General features: G+C 34.4%; 1 non-coding gene across 1 annotated transcript; it reads right to left on the bottom strand.

The window, feature by feature from the left end:
* Window positions 1-4,408: 4,408 nt before the first annotated feature.
* Window positions 4,409-4,543, bottom strand: LOC113626148 (small nucleolar RNA SNORA70). Its single transcript, XR_003435057.1, has one exon. It is a non-coding gene; the product is annotated as a small nucleolar RNA SNORA70 (small nucleolar RNA).
* Between the last annotated feature and the right edge of the window lie 1,463 nt (window positions 4,544-6,006).

Raw genomic sequence — 6,006 nt, 5'->3', positions numbered from 1 at the left:
CCTTTAAGTTTTTAGTAATATAGTGGTAATAAAAAGTATACTTTTTTATAGCAGTTATCTATAATGAGAAGGCTTCCACAAGTTGGGAATAAATTGAATTTTTGTATATTAAATTTGGCTACTCACATGTAGAGTTGCTTTACTGTAACTATTTTAATATGTATAACCTTATTAGCATTATAATGACAAGCTTCCAAAGGAAAAATTACAATGACAATTAAATAGAGCATCCATGATGATACAAGTCAAAACTACATTCTATCAGTATATTTCTGATTTCCTTGCTGTTCTTCAAACTATACTCCCATATCTGATTTTACAAGATTATGTCTTTAATTCAAGCATTATTAGTCACCTCCTTCAGACCTATACCTAACTTTGAATGCACTATACATGAGACCATAACATATGTATCCTGGTGACCTTTAAGTGTTCATGAACCAGTGTACATGAGAATATATATATTTTTGTTGACTAGTTAGGTCAGAGTTTGTGAAGTATTTTCTTAACTAAAAATCCATTAGATAGCCATCAAAATGCCTGGAAAGATCCTTAAAATACATTTATCTACTCTCTTCTTTATTTGCTAAATACACATTTTCTTCCTCTTGTTTCTGAAACAATACTTCCTCCTTGTTTTCTTTCACCTCTTTGATCATGCTGTCTTCCATGATGTTTCCTTCTTTGCCTGCTGCTTTAATGTCAGTCTACAGATGTTTGCCAGAGTTCTGTCTTATCCTATTTTCTTCTCAGGTATCATAACTTTATTCTCATTTTTATACCACTTAATCTAACTTTTTATAATCCCCCTTTTCTTATGAGGATTGGGTATATGTTCCTAGTCTTCTACTGAGATCTGCTCCTGAAATACCTGCTGATAATGCAAACTGTTCTCAGAGTCAGTTATTGTCTTTTACCTGGATTATTTTAACAGGCTTCTAATTCTGTTACCGACCTCTCCATCTGATAGTCACAGTTATCTTCCTAAGGCATAGATCTGCTCATTTCACCCTCCTATTAAATAATTTTTTTCTGTCTCTCCATTTCCAGTATAGTAAAGTCCAAATTCCTTAGCACAGCCATCAGAATGTTTCACAGTCTGGCCACTGTCTATCTCTCTAGCATCTTTTCCTGACAATTTCATATGGAGGACTGCAGCCTATTCCCAGAATATGGCATATAAATACTCTGTGTATTTCTTCCTTTACTTTGATTAGGACTGCTGCCTTGAATGCCTTACCCACTTTTTCCTCCTGATACCCTTTTCCTTATTCTTAATTTTTTACATAAATTGACTCATACTACATGTAGACTTTTGAAGCTGGATCTTTTGACTTAATATTTTGAGATCTGTCCATGTCAAAACATGTAGATTTTGTTTATTACTTATAGTTGTTGATAATATTCTGTTATATGAATAATTAACTGTTTTTCATTCTTTTAGTGAGGACAAATAGGTTGTGTTTATTTTTTTCCGCTTTGCATAAAAATGCTACAGAGAACAATCTTGCCATGGTATCTTTGAACATATGTGCACAATTCATTAAGTAATTAATGAATTAGTTTCAAATGGCTTGTCTGGGGACCTATGGAGAGTAATGAGAGAATGGTGAAACATAGACACCTGTCATCATTTTCCAAATTTTATTTACTTGAAATGTCCTTGTATAAAGTATGATAGCGTCAAAATGCCCTTGTTATGCTTGGTTTGCCACGTAGTTATATGATGCAAATAAATGTGAGGAATGGAAAGTTTGAAAAAAATCTATTAATCTAAGTTTTTCTGTGCCATTGCAAACTGTGATGCCATTTTACCTAATAAGGCTCTCTCATTAACATGCCTTAAATGCAAGTGCAAATACAAAATTTTGAAAGTTAATCTATATTGCATTGCTTTCTTTGTCTTAAATTTTGGAAACAGATTAGTGCTTGAGGAGTCATTTATTCCTAATAAACCTATTGTGTTTTATACTAAATTCTTACTGTATACTTGCTTGCTAATTGCATTAGGTCATACAGTTTCAAATGCCACAAAACACAAAAGAGTAAGCAACTGCATCTATACTTAAAATATTGTCCCATTTACCTTTCTATTTATATTTTTGTAGCCTTAAAAATGTTTCTTGAAATATTTTAATAATTGAAATACTTCCATATAAATTGAAGCACTATTGCATATTACAGTGGTCCTTTCATTTTACTTTGTGTAAGAATTGCCTGGGGAGTGTGGTAAAGTATGTACTTTTGGTTTCTACTATGGAAGATTCTGTCTCAGGTGTATATTTTGAATATTAACTTCATGTCCTTACCACACACAACTACCACCACCTCATTTTGCTCTGGAACCTGACTTCTTCAGAAACATCAGTTGAGGCAAATGATGGGGTGCTGGTGGTCATGGTGATGGCTGTGGTGATGGTGGCAGTGATGTCAGAGGTGGTGGTTGTGGTGGTGGTGATGGGATGGAGCTGGCATAATTCAGGCCTTTGGAATCACATTGTCTTAAATTTGAATCCTAGGTGTAATACTTACTATCTTTAATATCTTGGTCAGATTAGTTAACCTGTCTAATCCTCAGGTTCCTCATGTATAAAACGATGATAATGATTTCCCTAATTCATAAGGTTTAGCACAATACCTGGCCTGTAGTAAACACATAATAAATGCCAACTATTATATATGCCTGAAGTGGCTTTGTTTCTTTTCTGATTTTGTAAACAAAATTTTGTGGGTAGATTTTCTATGGAAGAACAGAAATATATTTAAAACTCTAGATCGTTGAGTTTCATAAATCAAAGCCAAAGAGTATTCAGGTATCCCATTTTCCTCATTTCTGTAAATATTACTTAGTGATACTTTAACATCAGAAAACCTAAAAGGCACTTCTGAAGAAAGTATTATCTAAGTATCTATTTTTGTCCTGAATGGGAATCAATAAAAGGGTTTCATGTTAACAGTCCATGTTCTGGAGACTGAATTCCACTGTTTTTTTTTTTTTGTTTTTTTTTTCCACTCTATGAATATCTCATTCTCTCAAAGGAGATACTGTAGTAAAAAACTAGGAAGCTTCTCATCAGAAACACGTGCATGCATACTCTTGAGAACTCCAGAGTACCTCGCAGGGGGAATACTGTATGTTTTCACTTATATGTGGAGTCTAAAAAATAAAACAATTGAAAAAATATAATAAAACATAAACAGAGTCACAGATTCAGAGAACAGACTGTTGGTTGTCAGAGGGAAGAGGAAAAGGGGCAAAATGGGTGAGGGGGATTAAGTGGTACAGCCACTATGTATAAAATAGATAAGATACAAGGATCTTATCCTTGTACAACACAGGGAATATATTATATAATAGCTTTATATAAAAAATGACCATGTGAAGAGTTAGTAAACTATTATAGGTTCACTTTCCCGAAGATTTGCACATTAGTTCTTCTAGTATTTTAAAATCTAAATTCCATTCCACTAAAAACAAAGTAGCAATTCACAATTTGAAAGTTACAACATTTTTGAACTTATAAAAATATTTTACTTGTAACTTTATCAGGGATTCTTAATCAGTGATCTATGAATTTTTAAAAGTCCATGAAATTAAATGTGAAATATTATATGTTTGAATTTGTATTTAGCTTTCATCAGGCTTTAAAACCCAAACCTGTGAGCTCAAAATTGTTAAATGACATTAATCAGTAAAAGTATGTTCCCCAGAGTAGATATTTTGTAAAATTAAAATGAAGAAAATCCATCATGTTCAATATTATTATTTTGTCAGTTTGTTCTTATTATTGCTTGTCCTATAAGTCAATTTTCATTCACTTTCAATGTTGTGATAATTTAAAATCTGTTTTTTTCTATTATTCTTCATTATTTAATTTACTTTCTCCTCTGATATATTGACTTCTCAGTTTATATTTAAAACTTGGAATGTGGGATAGCTATTTCTTTAATCTTGGTGAATTATTTCCTTCATTTTTTTTTTTTTTTTTTTGACAAGAGAGTAGGATTTATCGGTGGGCATGAGTAAGGAGGGGACAGCGCCAAGGCTCTCGTGAGTGCAGGGCCCGCCATGTTTCCAGGGACCATGACTAGGGATGTGTTTGATCCCACAGCCATCTGGGATGAGCCACTTTCCTGCCACCATGTTTTCAAATCTATGGGCATTAAACTTAGTAAATCCCCACTTCTTGGAGATGTGGATCTTCTGGTGACCAGGGAACTTGAACTTGGCCCTGCAGAGGGCCTCAATCACATGCTCCTTGTTCTGCAGCTTGGTGCAGATGGACATTATGACTTGACCAATGTGGACCCTGGCCACTTGGCTCTGGGGCTTTCTAAAGGCACTGCACATACTTGTCTGGAGCCTAGACTGGGGACAGCATGCCAGTCTTTAATGTCCACTGGAAAGGGCAGTCTCCAAGGTCCCTTAGGGCAACGCATACAGGCAACAGGCTGCATACACTACCGAGGAGGCTGCTGTTTGCATCCATTGCGCACCGGGCCCTCGTGGGGAAAAGAGCACAGTCGGCTTAATTGACTGCAAATCCATCATTTTTAAAATGGTTATTTTCTAATAAAACTAGGGTGTGGAAGTCTGGAAACCAAGTGTTAAGACCTACTTGCTAAGGAATGCTCAACAGTTAGAGAAGTCCTTAGAGCAGGGCTGTGGAGAACACTGCTCTTCAAAGTGTGATGTGAGGATCCACACTGGTAGGTGAACTCTTTATTACAAGTCCATGACTAGATGGGGACGAAATTGAGAGCAATTATTTAGAAACTTTAATAGCAATTTGACATTACTTTGAAATCCAAGGGCATGATTATTTTTCTGTTAATTCACTTTACTGTTATTATGTAAGAATTCTGGTATGCAGCATGAACTGTAAATTTTAAAACATGGCTCTTCAACCACAGAAAATTTGAGAAACAGTGGTATAGACTTCTTGGCTCAAGCTCACAGCTTCATTTGTCCTATTACAGTAATTAACAGAATACTAGAAGAGAAATCGTACTTTTCTTCCAGAATTTTAAGTTTTCAACTTTATGAAACTGGGAATGATGTTTTATATTTTCCCACATATAAGAGGTATTTTGAATTAGTGCAGTGCTTTGCTGGGCAAATTTAGGATACTGCTAAAATACAAGTATTTTGATGGGGAAAAGATTTATTCTCTTTTCTTATTACATACATATATATATATATATATATAAGCATTAACTGCTATGAAGCATTTTATGAGAAGTAGAGAGACTTGTGTCATGGAAGAGGTAGTTGGTGCTCTGAGAATGAATGGGAACATGAGAGAAGGAAAGAAGAGCTGAGAGTTCAGTGTTAGCATGCAAGTCTTATCAAGTCCATTAGAATATAGATGGGGGAAATTAGAAGGTCAGCTGGGAAACTTAGGAATTTAATAGAATTATTAAAGCATTATTTAAATATTATTAATTATAACTAAGGTATTAATTAAATATCATTACATTAATATGTATTAATGGAATGCTGAGAAGTAATTTCTAACATGATGGGATAGTGATCGAAGTAATCAATTTAGGTCCTTAGGTGAGAATGTAGTAGAAATTACAAGAGGCACTATGGCCAATCAAGATAGAGAATATACAAAGATGACAGAAAAATGGGGTTGAGAATGCTTCAGGAGAAATAATAATTTCCTGAGAAGGAGTAGACTTAACCAGCACATCTGGAAGTAGAGGCTACTATTTTCATGATTATAGTAGTGCTTTAGATGTTATAGAAATGAAGAAGAATTGCTACACATTCTTTCACACTTCCTTCAGTTTGTAGGTGGCATCTATATACTCTTTCAAATTTAAGTGGGCTTCCAAATTGTTTATGGCCAACAGAATATAGCAGAAACAACAGTGCATGAGTTCAGAGGTCAAGTCCTCAAAGGTGATGTAGCTTTTACTTTATTCTCTGGAATATTTGTGTTTGGAGTCCAAAGATTCCATATAAGAAGTCTGACTACCTTGAAGTCAACATTTTGG

Source organism: Aethalodelphis obliquidens, unplaced genomic scaffold, assembly GCF_003676395.1.
Source record: "Aethalodelphis obliquidens isolate GAN/ISIS:26980383/991018 unplaced genomic scaffold, ASM367639v1 scaffold17, whole genome shotgun sequence".
NCBI lineage: Eukaryota > Metazoa > Chordata > Mammalia > Artiodactyla > Delphinidae > Aethalodelphis > Aethalodelphis obliquidens.
The sequence above is the reverse complement of the archived record's forward strand: the minus strand, read 5'-3'. Positions and strand labels throughout refer to the sequence as shown.